Source organism: Pistacia vera, unplaced genomic scaffold, assembly GCF_008641045.1.
Source record: "Pistacia vera cultivar Batoury unplaced genomic scaffold, PisVer_v2 Contig480, whole genome shotgun sequence".
In the NCBI taxonomy this organism is placed as follows: Eukaryota; Viridiplantae; Streptophyta; class Magnoliopsida; order Sapindales; family Anacardiaceae; genus Pistacia; species Pistacia vera.
The window spans coordinates 247,893-264,412 of NW_022196313.1; the positions used below are offsets into that span (position 1 = coordinate 247,893).

At 37.6% G+C, this 16,520-nt stretch overlaps 1 long non-coding RNA gene and 1 other non-coding gene across 3 annotated transcripts; both read left to right on the plus strand.

Annotated features, from left to right (window-relative positions):
- The first annotated feature begins 261 nt into the window (after window positions 1–261).
- Window positions 262–368, plus strand: LOC116146652. Its single transcript, XR_004130558.1, has one exon. It is a non-coding gene; the product is annotated as a small nucleolar RNA R71 (small nucleolar RNA).
- Window positions 369–7,729: 7,361 nt separating this feature from the next.
- LOC116146649 lies at window positions 7,730–10,092 on the plus strand. Of its 2 annotated transcripts, XR_004130556.1 has the most exons (4): window positions 7,730–7,785; window positions 8,091–8,469; window positions 9,408–9,473; window positions 10,029–10,092. It is a non-coding gene; the product is annotated as an uncharacterized LOC116146649 (long non-coding RNA). The 2 variants fall into 2 exon arrangements; XR_004130555.1 differs by lacking the exon at window positions 10,029–10,092 and having other exon boundaries at window positions 9,408–9,766.
- Window positions 10,093–16,520: the final 6,428 nt, after the last annotated feature.

Genomic DNA, 16,520 nt, shown 5'->3' on the forward strand with positions numbered 1-16,520 from the left:
ATAGTTCCTAACTATTTTTGAAGTGCCGTGAGTTGGGCTGAGATGGCTGTAAAGGCATCAACTTCATGAAGACCCGAAGATTTCCTTGGTGTTGCTCTCTCATTTGGTCTTTGATAGTTGTTGCTTGCCAAAACCTTAAGCAACTCATAGGCCTCTTCTGGTGTCTTATTCTGCAAGGCCCCTCCTGAAGCTGCATCCACCATGGTTTGCACATTACCCATCAATCCATTGTAGAATGTTTGGACTTAAAGCCAATCTGGCAAGCCATGGTGTGGGCATTTCCTCATTAACTCCTTGTATCTCTCCCAAGCCTCATACAATGACTCGGACTCATCTTGTAGAAATGATGTGATATCATTCTTAATTTTGCCGATTTTGCTGGAGGGAAGAACTTAGTAAGGAATTTCTGTGCTAGATCATTCCAAGTTGTGATAGTTCCCGGTGGTAGTGCCATTAACCACCCCTTGGCTTTATCCCCCAATGAGAATGGGAATTACCTCAACCTAATAGCGTCATCTGACACTCCGTTCGACTTGAAGGTGTCACAAATTTCCAAGAAATTTGCAATATGCTGATTCGAATCTTCCTTCAAATCACCATTAAATCTAACCGACTGCTGGATCATCTGGATGATTGTCGGCTTGATCTCGAAGTTGTTGGCTTGCACCGTAGGTCTAGTAATACTCGACCCATTACCATTCACTGTGGGAACTGAAAATTCCCTCAGTGTCCTGTTTTCTGGTTCTGCCATTTCAACAACTGTTTCTTCTGCTTCAACAACTATTTCCTTTCTTTCTCTTCTCTCTCTGTTACGTCGTCTGATGGTTCTCTCAATCTCAAGATCAATAGGAACCACTGGTTGACGTCTCGCTCTTCGCATAAACTGCAAAAACAAAAATGAAGGAAAGTGAGACCACAAACCAACTGAAAATTAAAAACAAAATAAAAACTCCAGTCTAGCTAACTATAGAAAAACTCAATGTTAACTTAAAACAAATCCCCGGCAACGGCGCCAAAAACTTGATGCGTGTTTCCTACAACATGCAATATGTAGCAAGTATACTAATCACACAAGTAATATAATGATGAGTGAGTATCGTTCCCACGAGGATTGTTAGCTAAGCACTAAGCTTCCTACTATTCTCAAGTTGAAGCAATTGATTTCTTTTGGATTGATGGGAGCTATTTCTAATAAAAACTAAACAATGAATTCTAAACTGAAATTAACTATGAACGCAAGATTACAAAAAAAAAAAACACGGATAGCAATCAATTAAAGCAAAATGGTTAGGGTTTTGACTTCATTCGGATTTTATGGGTTAAACCTAAAAATTAAACTAAATTCATATTCATATGCATTGGTTGTAAATCGAACTCTCCAAAGTGTTAAACATACCTTCTCAGGCTATGTTTTCCTACTCTTCCTTATTAACTTTCCGCACCCAACAATTTGAATGTTAACAAATCCAAGCTCATTAAGCATTAGAATCCTATAATGATTTCATTGATTTTTGAATCTATCTCTAGCATCCAATACTACAATGGTGATTACCCAAGAAGCCTAACATGATTCATTTCTCAATCTCACCATGTTCATCACATATAAGCATTAAAAATTCAGAGTAAACACACAATCAAAGCATAATCATATGAAAATAAAACAATAAATCACTTAACCCATTAAAATCCGAATTACAATCAAAACCCTAACCCAAAATAGGTTAGTTCACAGCTAAATCAACACTACAACAAGAAAAACGATAATATTAAAGTTCAGCATAATTAAATTAGAGAAAAGACAAGAAATCTCCCCAAATGATGAATCCTCTGGTTCGAAATTGAATCTTCACCCTTGTTACAGCTCAAAGTTGTTCAAAAATAAAATCAAAGGAAACGCAAAAAGCTTCTCAAAACCCTATTCGATTCCCCTCAAAAAGGCTAAGTGTTCTCTTTTATACCTCGTCCAAATTCCCCAGCAAAAACACGCACAAAGTAAAACTATGCGTTTTACAAAACTGGAATTTACAACTGTCGTCGCGGTGAAGAAGAAATCTCGCCGCGACGAAAAGAGAAGTAGACATGTTTGTGTCTGGCGTACTTCGCCGTGGCGAAGCTTCTTGAAAAGTTCTAAAATTACAGAACTGCCACTCTGCTTGCATCTTCGCTTGATTCTTCGATCTTCGGTGCTCTCCCTTGGAAGCGAACTTCTTAGTGCTTTATTCTACTTCAGAACTCTCCCAACTTCTGAGATCCGCTTACTTCTGAGTTATGAATTTCCAAATTTGTCCTTATTTGCTCAAAATGTCCATTTTAACCTAAAACACGAAATGTAAAGAATTAAGCAACAATTCAGGTTAAAATGAACTAGAAAGTACCTAAAATCCGACTAAAAAGTCTAATGAAAACGGTATAATCCACGGATTATCACTCTACTCGAGCTGGATTGCCAACCTAGTTTTAGTAAAGACGCCCAACGGTAAGTGGCAGACCTGTGTTGACTTCACTGACCTCAACAAAGCCTACCTAAAGGACAGTTTTCCCATACCCAGGATCGACCAGCTCATTGATGCCACCTTCGAGCACGAGCTGCTGAGTTTTATGGACGCATACTTGAGATACAATCAAATCCCGATGTATGCGCCGGATGAAGAGTATACCTCATTTGTTACAGATCGAGGGCTGTATTGCTATAAGGTTATACCCTTCGGCCTGAAAAACGCTGGAGCGACTTACTAGCGGATGGTTAACCGAATGTTTTTCCAGTAGATTAGAAAGTCAATGGAAGTCTATGTTGATGACATGCTAGTTAAGTCGCATGTCGTTTCAGATCACATACAGCATCTCGCTGAGATGTTTGACATCCTCCGAAAGTACATAATGAAGCTCAATCCTTTCAAATGCTCATTCAGAGTATCCTCAAGAAAATTTATAGGGTACATGGTTAACCAGAGGGGAATAGAGATCAACCCCGAGAAAATCCAAGCTCTCCTCGACATGAAAAGCATGACTAACTGAAAACAGGTTCAAAGTCTCAATGGGCGAATAGCGGCACTTAGTTGCTTCATATCGAGGGTAATAGATCACTGTTTGTCGTTCTTCAACATCCTTAGGGCCAATAAGAAGTTCGAGTGGACTCCCGAGTGTGAACAGGCGTTTCAGAGCATTAAAGAGCACCTCGGAAAACCACCTTTTCTGTCCAAGCCTCTCCCGCAGGAAATTCTACTCCTGTATTTGTCTATCTCTCAGTACGCGGTCAGTGCAGCTTTAGTTCTGGAAGAGAGTAGGGTTCAATGGCCGGTTTATTACGCGAGCAAGGGTCTGTTGGATGCCGAGATACGGTATCCAGAAATAGAGCGATTGGCTTATGCCCTGCTGATCGCTTCCAGAAAGTTGCGACCTTACTTCCACGCCCACACAATCCATATAATGACCAGTTACCCGCTCAAGTAAGTCCTCCAGAAGCTCGAGGCATTGGGTAAATTGTTCAAGTAGGCCATGGAACTAAGTCAATTCAATCTGCAGTATAGACCGAAAGCAACCATCAAAGGGCAGGCTGTTGCAGATTTCATGGCGTGTTGTCGTAGGCACCCAGAATTAAAACCCTAAAAATACACGTAGTAGTGTGAGTAGGGATCGTTCCCACGGAGAGTGTCTAACCGAATTTTATGTTATGTGAACAAGGCTGGGGGGGATTTTAGTAAAAACGTAAACAATTTCAGGAAAATAAATTCAACCTAAATTACCGAAATCAATCAAAATAACAAAACTTGGTCTAAGTCAACATCCACCATCGGAATCTTACAACTGATCATTGATGTAAAATAAATCAATTCTTTTTGTCCTACTCCGGAACTCTCCTAACTTCTGAAATCCTTCAATTCTGAGTCAAAACTTGTCAAATTTTGTCTTTATTCACTAAAAGAGTCCATTTTAACCTGAAATACGAAAAGTAGAGAATTACGCACCAATTCAGGTAAAAATGCACTAGAAAGTACCTGAAATCCGACAAAAAGATTAAATAAAAACTGTATAATTTACGGATTATCAGGGCGTCATTATAATTTTTTCATACTATATAAGTCAACCATCTCTCAAGCCCTAATCCTTCTTTACTCTCCCTCATGGCTCACACAAACAAACCAGTGGCACTATGCATTTCCTGGTGATTGACGAGGCTGTCATCACCATGGAGACAACCTCGTGAGTCACCAGTCCCTTCTACCTTACTCTGTTTCTAGTACTGGGTTTCAGTTTTTTACGATACCGTATTCTACGTCTAAATCCGTGCAGTTTAGAAAACATTTGCCTTGAGTGGACGTCGAATCTCAAAGTTATCGCCTTCTGAACATTCTTCGACAATCCAAACCCCTTAGGGGGTTAATTAAAATAAAGGCATTACCTAGGGGGTCATTATAATTTTTTCATACTATATAAGTCAACCATCTCTCAAGCCCTAATTCTTCTTCATTCTCCCTCACGCCTCACACAAAAAAACCTCCCACATGCCTCACAGAAACAAACCAGTGGCACTATGCATTTCCTAGCGACTCACGAGGCTGTTGGTGTGCTGTCGCAGGCAACCAAAATTAAAGCCTAAAAACACATGTAGTAGTATGAGTACGGATCGTTCCCACGGAGAGTGTCTAGTCGAGTTTTATGTTACGTGAACGGGGGGGGGGAGGGGGTTGGGATTGAGTAAAACGGAAACAATTTCAAGAAAAACAATTCAAATTAATTAATCAAAATAACAAACGTTGGTATAAGTCAACATCTACCATCAGAATTTTACAACTAATCATCGATGCAAGTATATATCAATTGCTACTTCGAGTATTCACCATTGGAACTATTTTCCTATCTCTCGTTAGTTGTAGTTAATTAGGAAACAAGCGATCTAATTAATCTTACTCCTAAACAACCCTAGACAAGCGCTAAAGGTTTAATCCAGTAGCAGCCTTAAGGGCTAGAGAAATCGATGAAGTTGAACAACACAAACACAAGCGGTTGTATTTAATTTAGTTGATTGTTCTTCTTAAGATTTAATAATTCCTGACGTAGCAAATTCTTAAACCTTAATTACTCACAAGTTAGAGGGTTCAAACAATTACGGATTTGATATTTAACTTAGCAGTAGATTGCAACAAACAATAAACTAATAGGCCTCTTAGTAATTAAATGAAACAATCATGAAAATAGGCATAGAAGAACATCCAATACTCAAAACATATATTGAACACTAAAAAAATAGATTAGATCTCACAGTTTTATTGATTCTGAGGCCTCCGTTTCCTTCGACCAATTTATAAAAGTTTTAGCCGCTCATGGCCATAATCAAAACTCAAAAGAGAAAAATTGCAGAAGAGAAGAAGGAGAGGCGTGTGTGTTTTTTTTCTCCCTCAATCTGATCTCTCTCCCCCTTTAAAAATATCCAATTCAAATCTTTTAATTCTATTCAATCTCCTAAAAATATTCTAATATCATAAAATAACATTTATCCTAATCTGATTAATTGCAAATAAAATAAAGTCCTAAAATAAAATAGGAAAGTGGTGTTTCCAACTGTAAATTGCGTGCACTAGGCCTTCAAAACTTCCAATAATAAACTGCCTATTTGACTTGCATGATAAGGCGGAATGTTCCAAAACGTCAGTAGTGCAGGTACGTCAACTTTAAGCCCGATTACAACCTTGATGCAGCGAGTATCTCTCCAAACACAAAACATGAAAGTTGTATATCTCTTTCTTAGGGTTCCACAACATTTTGAATCATCTAAATCTAAGTTTGGATGAGAGACTTATGCCCTGATTACAAAGCGATGTTGAAACTATCCGAATTCAACTAATTAGTTTTGTTTTGCATTTAACGCCTCCATTTGCATCCTAAATCAAAATAGAATAATAATGAGTACATTTAGTCAAAAAATAAGTATAAAATACTAACATTAAGAGGGTAAATATGACATTTTGCATTCTCATCAGTTGTCATCACCATAAAGACAACCTCGTGAGTCACCAGTCCCTTCTACCTTACTTTGTTCCTAGTACTGGGCTTCAGTTCTGTACCATACCATATTCTATGTCCAAATCTGTGCAGTTTAAAAAAAAAAAATCACCCCAATCGGACATCAGATCGTAAAGTTATCGCTTCCGATCATTCTTCGACAATCCAAACCCCCTAGGGGGTTAATTAACATAAAGGCATTTCCTAGGGGGTCATTATAATTTTTTCATACTATATAAGTCAACCATCTCTCAAGCCCTAATCCTTCTTCACCCCACCTCATGCCTCACACAAACAAACCTCCCTCACGCCTTACACAAACAAACCAATGGCATTATGCATTTCCTGGTGACTCATGAGGCTGTTATCACCACGAAGATAGCCTCGTGAGTCACCAGTCCCTTCTACCTTACTTTGTTTCTAGTACTGGGTTTCAGTTCTATACCATACCGTATTCTACGTCAAAATTCGTGCGGTTTAAAAAAAAAAATCACCCTAATCAAACATCGGATCGCAAAGTTATCGCCTTCCGAACATTCTTCGACAATCCAAACCCCCTAAGGGGTTAATTAAAATAAAGGCATTACCTAGGGGGTCATTATAATTTTTTCATACCATATAAGTCATCCATCTCTCAAGCCCTAATCTTTCTGCACTCTCCCTCATGCCTCACACAAACAAACGTCCCTCACGCCTCACACAAACAAACCAGTGGCACTATGCATTTCTTGGTGACTCACGAGGCTGTCATCACCACGGAGACAGCCTCGTGAGTCACCAGTCTCTTCTATCTTACTCTGTTTCTAGTACTGGGTTTCAATTTTGTACCATATCGTATTCAACGTCCAAATCCGTGCGGTTTAAAAAAAATCACCTCGATCGGATGTCGGATCGCAAGGTTATCGCTTTCCGAACATTCTTCAACAATCCAAACCCCCTAGGGTGTTAATTAAAATAAAGGCATTACCTAGGGGGTCATTATAATTTTTTCATACTATGTCAGCCAGCCATCTCTTAAGCCCTAATCCTTCTTCGCTCTCCCTCACGCCTCACACAAACAAACCTCCCTCACGCCTCACACAAACAAACCCAGTGGCACTATGCATTTCCTGGTAACTCATAAGGCTGTCATCACCACGGAGGTAGCCTCGTGAGTCACCAGTCCCTTCTACCTTACTCTTTTTCTAGTATTGGGTTTCAGTTCTGCACCATACCGTATTCTATGTCCAAATCTGTGCGGTTTAAAAAAAAAAAAATCACCCCGATCGAACGTCGGATCACAAAGTTATCACCTTTCGAACATTCTTCGACAATCCAAACCCCCTAGGGGGTTCATTAAAATAAAGGCATTACCTAGGGGGTCATTAGAATTTTTTCATACTATTCAAGTCAACCATCTCTTAAGCCCTAATCCTTCTTCACTCTCCCTCACGCCTCACACAAACCTACCTCCCTCAAGCCTCACACAAACAAACCAGTGGCACTATGCATTTCCTGGTGACTCACGAGGCTATCATCACCACGGAGACAGCCTTGTGAGTCACCAGTAGCTTTTACCTTACTCTGTTTCTAGTACTGGGTTTTAGTTCTGTACAATTTCTTTTTTTCAAAATTTAAAACTTTACTACGCATGAAAAGAAGTTGAAAAGTTCTTGTTTGATGTTTGTAGTTTTTGTTTCTGGGTGTGAAAAGAAATTCAAGATCTAGATGTTGGGTTGCCGTTTTGAGCTACCCTTGGATCCCCATGTAAATAAAACCGGAGACATCTGGCACATGCATATCAAGGTAGTCTTGCTGTTGGGTTTCGTATATCTCTATCTATGTTTATGGGTTATGTAAATCTTTCTTTTTAATGTTCAATGATTAGGTTTCAGCTATATTAATTTTTATTAGCATTTATACCTTTCAGTTCATTGAATATCATGGATTGAGTTTGCAATATTATAAGATTTCTAATAAAGTTTGAAAACTGATACAACTGTCTAAGGGCCAACTTTAGTTTAATTGGCAAGAACCATTTTTCTTTAAATTACAAACACCTATTTTACTGGATTATTGTTAATGCTGTTGACATACTTCTGTTAATGTAGGATCTGCCTCGGAGCAATATTCTCTATTGCATTGATTGGGGAGAAAATTACAAGCTTCCAGTAAAATTTTCAGTTGCTGGTAGAGGGTTCAAGTAACCACTGAGCATCAAAATTTTCAATTGCTGATGTTCTTTCCCTGCCGATATATATGGAAGTAATATCTGTTACAAAAGCTTTTCTTGCGAAACTTATCTGTCTTTTTATACATTAGTAGCTGCAGAAGTCCGTGATTATTGCATTTTCATATATTCCTGAAATATCTTATCTGAAATTTTTTGACGATTCCACATCTTTTAGAGCGAAGTGTCAAAGCTGTGGAGTTGCTGCCAGTCTTTGAGTTTTAGTTTCAAAGGCGCCCAAAAATTTGCTGCCAATCTTGGTGTGTATTGTGGCTTGCCTTCAACTTTTCATGTACCTGTTATTGTGAAATTTCAGAAAGCTTTTGCAACATAATTTTTTCTTTGACTATTTGTTACATCCCAGTTGTTGAGTCTTATATGATAAATTCTTTATTACTTGCTCTAAAACACGAATTTTCCTATCAAAAAGCTGAACTCTTATGTGATTCATTTTTAAACTTCTATTTTTTATATTAAGTTAATTGCCTCATGCAATGTTTTGTTTTTTTAACGTGAATACCATATGTTGTTCATCTGTGAACATAGTTGATAATCCCATGGATATAGGCTCACTTTGGATTTCTATATGTGAGAAATTTGACCATTGAATTTAAAAGTTATAAGTTCTAAAATTTTCCTCCTTTGTTATTCTTTTTTCCTGTGTGCCAAACTTAACCCTAGTCAATCCGCGAGGCCAAATCTCTAGTGGAAATTTTTGCAATCTTGTGGCCTAATTTACTATTTTTTTTTTAACTTCAAAAAATGGTTCGAAGATGAGAGATCGGTAGGAAGATGAAGAATTAGCTAAATAGATATGTCCAGATTTGTTGTGGATGAGTGTAGCACTATTTCATGAACAAAACTTTGCATTTATGTTGTTTTCTTTTTAATTATGAATAAATTAGCCTAAGTTGGGCTGCTAGGAATTCACACTTCTGTCTTCACGATTTCAGGAGGAATTCATAGTAATAAGAGTAATAAGAAAAGTTGTTACATAATTTACTCGTTCATTCATTGTTTTCTTTTCCATTATTGTTTTCCATGATCCAAAACTATATAAACTATAATGTTAATAACAAAAAGCATCCTTTCATATGCATAAACTATGGTAGAATTCTATTTATCTGTTTCCTGAATTCTGTGTAAACATATGACTCAGTCCAAAGTTCTCTTTACCAAGACTTTTACCGAGTTTCAGCTGAAGATTCTGTATCGGCAGATTCATAAGACGAACCCAGACTTCACATTGACGGATGGATTGATGGTAACTTGATAATATTGCTATTATAAGATTATGTACCACCTTATGCTGTACAAATTTGTCAACCCATTTAATTATGTCAATTTATGTATGCTGTGTTATTGCAACCCACCTATTTGCATTTTATTTTAAGATTCTTGTACAGTAATGTGTACTATATCTGTGGGCCAGTTCTTTTTCAAATAATAGTTTTTTTTATGACTTTTAAGATTCTTTCCATGTGTACTTGAAACCCTAGTATAGATATCTATACCAAATGAATGAATACAATTTTGTTTGCACTTCACCATAATTCCGCTGGTGCTATACTCTATTCCAGGAGTACGAGAATTTCTTTTTAAAGCTTATATCAACATCTAATTACTTCGTTGACATTAATCCTATGCTTTATCTAGATTTTCGTCATTGTGCTTGAGAATTAAAAATTCGAGAAAGTAATTGTATCTTAGTACTTGAAATAAGATATCATCAGTAGTTTACCGCAAACTCAAATTTCTCCAGCTTTAAACAAATACATTGAATGTTTCATCTGAATTTGTTTTCCAATTTTTGTTTTAGGAATGGGTGTTGGGATTGAAATATGCTTTACAATATCGTATGTTTACAGGTATATTATCATTAGTATCATTAAGTGCTACCAAAACTTGTCGAAACATGTATTGAAGATGCAAAAGAAATCTAAAAGTGATGTCGAATGCATCGGTCTTGTTCCTTGTATCGACACAGGTTTGCGTCGGCCATTTCTGTAGAACACACTGCAATCTAAAGCAATATTTTTTTTGTCATCAAAACTTGTATACTCTATAATTGTAAAATGTTCAGTATTTTTTATATTCTAGATCTATACTGGGTACCTTACAAATGCTTAGAACATGTTCATTTCATTTCTCATTTCTCAAAGACAATATTTAATTGGTCCTCAATTTTTTGTATATATTATGAGGAGCTTTCATCTTCAGGCAAGTATACCACCCGATCCCACTTTCCTGTACATAATATTGCAAACCAGGCATATCAATAGGAGTCTCACATGTTATGTGATTACAATGAAATGAATTCAGATATCTTGAACACGATCATGGGCATAAATATTTTTTACATAAAAAGAAAAGTTGTCAACTTACATTAGTCCTCACAGAAGCGTCTTCTCATCATTGCCCTCTTCTTTTGAAGACCTACAGTTTTTGGCACTCTCTGCATCAGGCATACACTGAAAAGTTCTGATACTATAATTTTACAACCCTAATCCCCACATTCTCTAAACAATTCTATAAAAGGCCCCAAAATCAAACAAACTACAACTTCTATGGCAATTAGGTTCTTGGTTCACATAAAAGACTCACCACCTAGCAAAATTTTCATTAGGTAATCAAACAGCAACGAATCACGGCAATTTATATTTTTTCACCATACAACTTATGTCCCCAACCTAAATATACTCATCTCACTAAAATTGCAAAATTTCACCTTAATAATAAACTAAACTAGAGTAAGAAAACAACATAATAATTTTTTAGTGGTTGCAAACTACCTGCAATCCTCGTTCACATTGATAATCATAAAACACTATTCATTTTATGTACACATCTCAATCAGTTTTGAGTGGTTGCTAACTACAAATCATCTGGAAATTTACAAGTGAAGAGCAATCTGGTTCCAAACATCACTTGAACCTCCAACAATTCCATTATATGATTGTCTGGAATGAAGGCAGAACATCAAATACAGAGGCTTCCAGTCTTTAACAAGAAGAGACACATCTTCAAAATCTCTTCATAAGTTTGTAGTATTTTGGTACTTCCCCACACAAACCACAAGAAGAGACACATGATCAGATATCAAAACTGATGACTGGTATCAACAAATTGTGATTAACTGATAAGAGTTGGTTCAAGGTTCATCACTTTATCCCTTTTTTTAGTATTTAAATTGTATTATGTTGACACTAATGTAATGTTAACAGTGTAAGTGTAAGAGCCATAGATTCTTAACCTCGAGGGTCCTTTGGCTCTTTAGTGAAGCACAGATTGAAGGAAATCTCTAGTAAATTATTGATAAGTGTTAGGGCTAAAAATCGTCTTGGGCCTGACGAGGCCCAATCACGAAATAAACATGTCATGGCCCAAGGCCCCAGCCCAATCCCGATTGGGCCTATGCTTAAAATCACCTTGTGAACTACCCACTCTATGAGTTTGGCTATCCTACAAGTTAAGCTGAACTGAGTTCTGGCCCATTAGCCTGCAATAGTCCATAAATAGGAAATCAGAATCATTCTATTTCCCCTTTTATGGAGATTCTGAATCTATTAAACTTAATTTGATAAAGGCAATAAATCATATTTCTTTCTTGATAGGGATTATCTCCCAAAATAGGACTTAGTGTCCTAATAGGATTCCAACCCCTTTGGTTCACTATATAAACAAAGGTCTCCCCTCTCATAAGGGGAGTGATCTCCCATAGTCAATCTAAATTAATCAAAACCATCTATTTACTCCTAAGTTCTTGCTCCCAAGAACCCGATGCCCCCGCCGTAGTCCTAGCCTCTGACAAGACTCATGGTAATCATTCTTCTCCTTAATTCTTATTAAATCATCTCTTTTAGCCTTCCTGACTTGAGCGTCGGAGTGCTTATGGCAAACACCACCCTGGTGTTTTTCGTAAACTTTACGCTTGTCTTTTCATGTGTGCAGGTTGTAACACCCAACATTGAGGTACATGATTTAAATTATGTTGTATAGCCCTTAGTTAAATTTTGTTAGAATTATTTTAAGAGAATATGAAAAAAATGCCTTAAATTTGCATTAAGGGTAAAATAGTCTTTTCACTCAAAACTAGTTGATTTTGTGGGGAGTGAAAAGAGATAGAAAATCATAGAGAATTCAATAAAAGTGAAGGCATTTTGGTAATTGACTAAGGGACAAAGATGGAATTGCATTCTAAGGGACAAAGATGGAATTTCTAGGAAAGAGTAAGGGCAAAATGGGAAATGAGTTTATAAACTAAAATGTTAAGGGTTTGAAACCCTTATTTCGTTCATACCACCCCCACACTCCTCCTCCTTTTTCTCTCAAATTTTCATTCACTTTTCCAAGGTTTTTGAGGGCTTTTGAGTAGATTTGCATAGGGTTTTGATTCAAGGCATCAAAAGGTAAGGATTCATACTCTTTATCAATGATTTATTTGTGTAAAGGTTGAGTTCTTATGAAGTTTATGCTTAGGGTTAAGAGAAGATTGGAATCCAACAAGAGAGAGAGTTTAGGAGGACTACTCAAGCCAAGGTAAGTAAATTCCACTCAAAATCCAACTCAAGCTAAAATTTAAGAATTCAAGTGAGTAGAGATTTTTTAAATATGCATATGTTGTGATATGAGAAATTGAGATGAGATGTATGATGTATTATGCTTATTGTTGGATATATTTGAATATGAGAAGTATATGTGATGATTTGATGATGGGTTGAAATTGAAAGAATTGGAGAAATTCTTTTGGGAGTGGTTTGCCATGTAGGTATGTGATGCTACAAGAGAGTTTTTCTCTCATTTGGATGGTTTGAGAAATAAATAGAATGATAATTGAATTAGAGTTTGTTTGTGCACAACTATGTTTGATGAAATGCCTAAGTGAAACATGTTAGCAAACTGCCCTGTCACAGCCGTGACTTTCTAAGTGATTTTGGGCATTTTACACATCGAACTGGGTTTAGACCAAAACATAAAAGTTGTAGCTCTGTCTCTAAGCTTTAAAACAATACTAAAATCGTATCAATCCGATGTGTATAACTCAGTTATGTCTTTTTGAGTGTGACCTGTGCAGAATGACTATCTTGATGCAATATTGCATTTTGTATTTCATAAGTGCATTAAGTAAGAAACTTTAAGCATGAACCATACTTATGCATTAAGAAGTAGTTTGAAAAAGAGTAGAGAACTTTGTGAATGACTACTCTAAAAGTAAAGAGAGAAAAAATCTAAGAATGGGTTGGTGGGTTGGTGCTTTGTGAACTCCACCCGGAAGTCACGAAGAGTGGGTTGGTGCTTTGTGAACTCCACCCAGCCGTGCCTCCGGTAAGATGAGGCCGTGACATTCAAGTGAGAAAGAAAGAGAAAATATGAGAAAGAAGAGAGAAACAGAAATGAGTAGAAGTCACAAAGAGTGGGTGGGTGCTTTGTGATCTCCACTCAGCCGTGCCTCCGGTAAGATGAGGCTGTGACATACAACAGAAAGTTAATAGAAAAGAGAGCTATGTGAAAGAGAAACAGAAACATAAAAAGAAAATAAATGAGAGGAGAAGAGTGTAAGGAAAGAATTAAGAGAAAGAGTTACAGGGATAGACGAGTAGAGGATTTACTTACTGAGCATTATTTTGTGCTCACCCCATTGTTTATCTTTGTGTTTGCAGGATCTAGGTGAGGACGCGGTCGGATGAGCGTTGGCAAGCGAGGAGCAATAGCTACACTGTCCACTATTTTTGATAACTTTTACAAATGATACCTTACTTTATATAAAGAATGATTATATGTATTAAAAAAAAATTTCGGGCCCATTTACTTTTGCTAATATAAATGCATTTTACTTTATGTATTTCTATAAGTAACCTAGTATGAAGCAGTTATTACACAGGTCTAGTAGATTGTCAGTGGCCTCAATCTCACTGGATCCGACCCTATTTCCGTAGCTTTAGATTTTTTGCATTACAGTTTGGCGCCCACCATGGGGCCCTGAACTTACTTTGATTGACATCGTTAATCAGAAAGCTCAATCACGATAAGAAAAAAAATTTCTTTACTTTTCTTCATTTGTTTTATCTATTCACATGTCATATTATATCTATTCAGCACATCATAATTTGTTTTATATTATGTCTATCCTGCGAGTAATATGATACTTTGAAGCCTCAAAACACATCTCTCATGTTCGTAATAAGTTCATGCGACTCTCCTTTTCTTTTTAGCAATAAAGGAAAAGTACAGATGTTATTTAGCTCTGCAAAATGGGCACATTCCAACCAGCTCTTTTAAGGGAATAGCCAGCTTCGTTCTTCACACCTCAAACCACTACCAAAATCTCAGAAGCATAGAACTCACCTCCTTAATCCTCCAAGATCAAGAACCCATGAGAAATCCACTAAAACCCATTAGAGGAAAGGAAGAAATCAGAAGAAAACCAACACCAAGACTCTTTCACGCATATTCTTTTTCTACTTCTCCTCCAAAAATATGCAAAACTCAATAAACCCATGAAACACATTCAGCCTCCTCTAAAAAAACAAAGCCACCAAGCGTTTGGTAAATTATTCCACTCCAAAACTTCGTCTTTTTCCAGAAGTTCACCTACCTCACAACAAATCCAACCCAAATTATTTGCCACTCTCTACCCTTATTCTTCTTCACCTATAAATTCTCCCTTTCCACCTCTTTCTTCTCATGCACTCTTCCTTTCTCTTTTATTTATACCAATGCCAGCCTCCTCCAAACGCCAACAAAAGGAAGCTTAATTGCCCTATTCTCTCCAGTAATCATAACTAAAAACCAAAACGATTCTCTCACCATCCAAACACTACTCAAAGAGAAGAAGGCACACCCTTCCTTCCCTTGATTTCTCTCCTCTTTCTCCCTCACTTGTTCGCACTTCTTCATCTAAATCTTCAACTCTCAATCATGTTTCTTTTAGAATCCTCCAGAAGTTCTCTCATACCAAGCTTCCTCCACTCTTATTCTTCTCCTCAAAAACCCATCGCTAACTCCAAACCTTACGTCAATGCTCCTACTGTGTTGTCAACTCCTTCCTCTACCAGGCAGAGCTTCTTTGAGCCAATTCCCAATGAGCTTAGCAAGATTGAGATTTACTCTCCCGCATCCTACACCGCCTATACTACCGGCGGTATCCACAACTGTGGTGGCTGCTCCATCAACCTCTTCACCCACTCAACTTCTAATTTCCAGCGTTGGAACCAGTCAAGACTTATTTAAAAGTGCCAATTTGGTTCTCTCCATCACCTATAGTTCCCTTCTCACAACCGCTACATCCACTACAAACCCTTTTATGGCTGCTTTTGCTCATGTTTTCAAGTATAGAGCCTCGGTAACCCCAAGCACTAGAAGTGGCATGTTGAAACTACTTCTTCAACTCCTAACAACTAGGCTCAAGTTTCTAACCATGAATTCCTTCCTTCGCACAGAGAAACTTGGCTCAGATTGCTGACAGTCTTCTTTCAATCTAGACAGTTTCACACACTCTTTTTTGTTCTCCCATCCTTTGTTCCACCATTAAGCTCTTCTGTTTTTCCCATTTATCCCCGAGTCTAGAGAAGAACACCACCAATGCCAACTTTGCTGTTTATTTGAACAAGAACCTAACCAATTACAATATGCTTCATCTTAGTGGAGTTGACTCATTTAAGAACTACTCCAACGGTAACAACCTCCCAGCTGGCTTTCCTTCAATCAACACTACAAAAGTGGCAGCACCCTTGTACTTATCACCATCCGCCATCTCTCACCACCGGACTCACACGCACTTGTCTATAGAACAACTCAGTTTGATCTGCTCACCCGCTAAAACTCACTCTACTCGGTTTAGTCATACTGATGCAGTGGAGTGTCAATGAAAGTTTAAATCAAGTCACCTTCCAGAATCCCCTTTTTCACTCAACTCGGCCAAATTTAGGCCGACTAGTGAAAAATTGTCATTGATTTATCGGACTGCAGTAGGCAGAGCACCTTACTCTCCCTTCTCTATTCACCACTTGGTTTCTTGGGTCTTCCAAAGTGTCAAGGATTGGCTTAGACACACCAATTGCTGAAAGTTGTGCCAAGTAGAGAGTAGAACCTCCAATCAAAGTAACTGCCACTAACAAAAGTCTTCAAATAAACCCCTTGACCACTCGATTTTATAAGTTTGAGCCAAAGCAAGCTGACTCAGCTCGATCAAATTAGGCTGACTGGATAAGTGTCAATCACCTCACCCAAGTGCCCCACTTTGCTCAACCTTCAGTGCCGAGTCAATCCTTGCAAAACACAAACCACTTGCCCTTTTCCCCACCATCCAAAA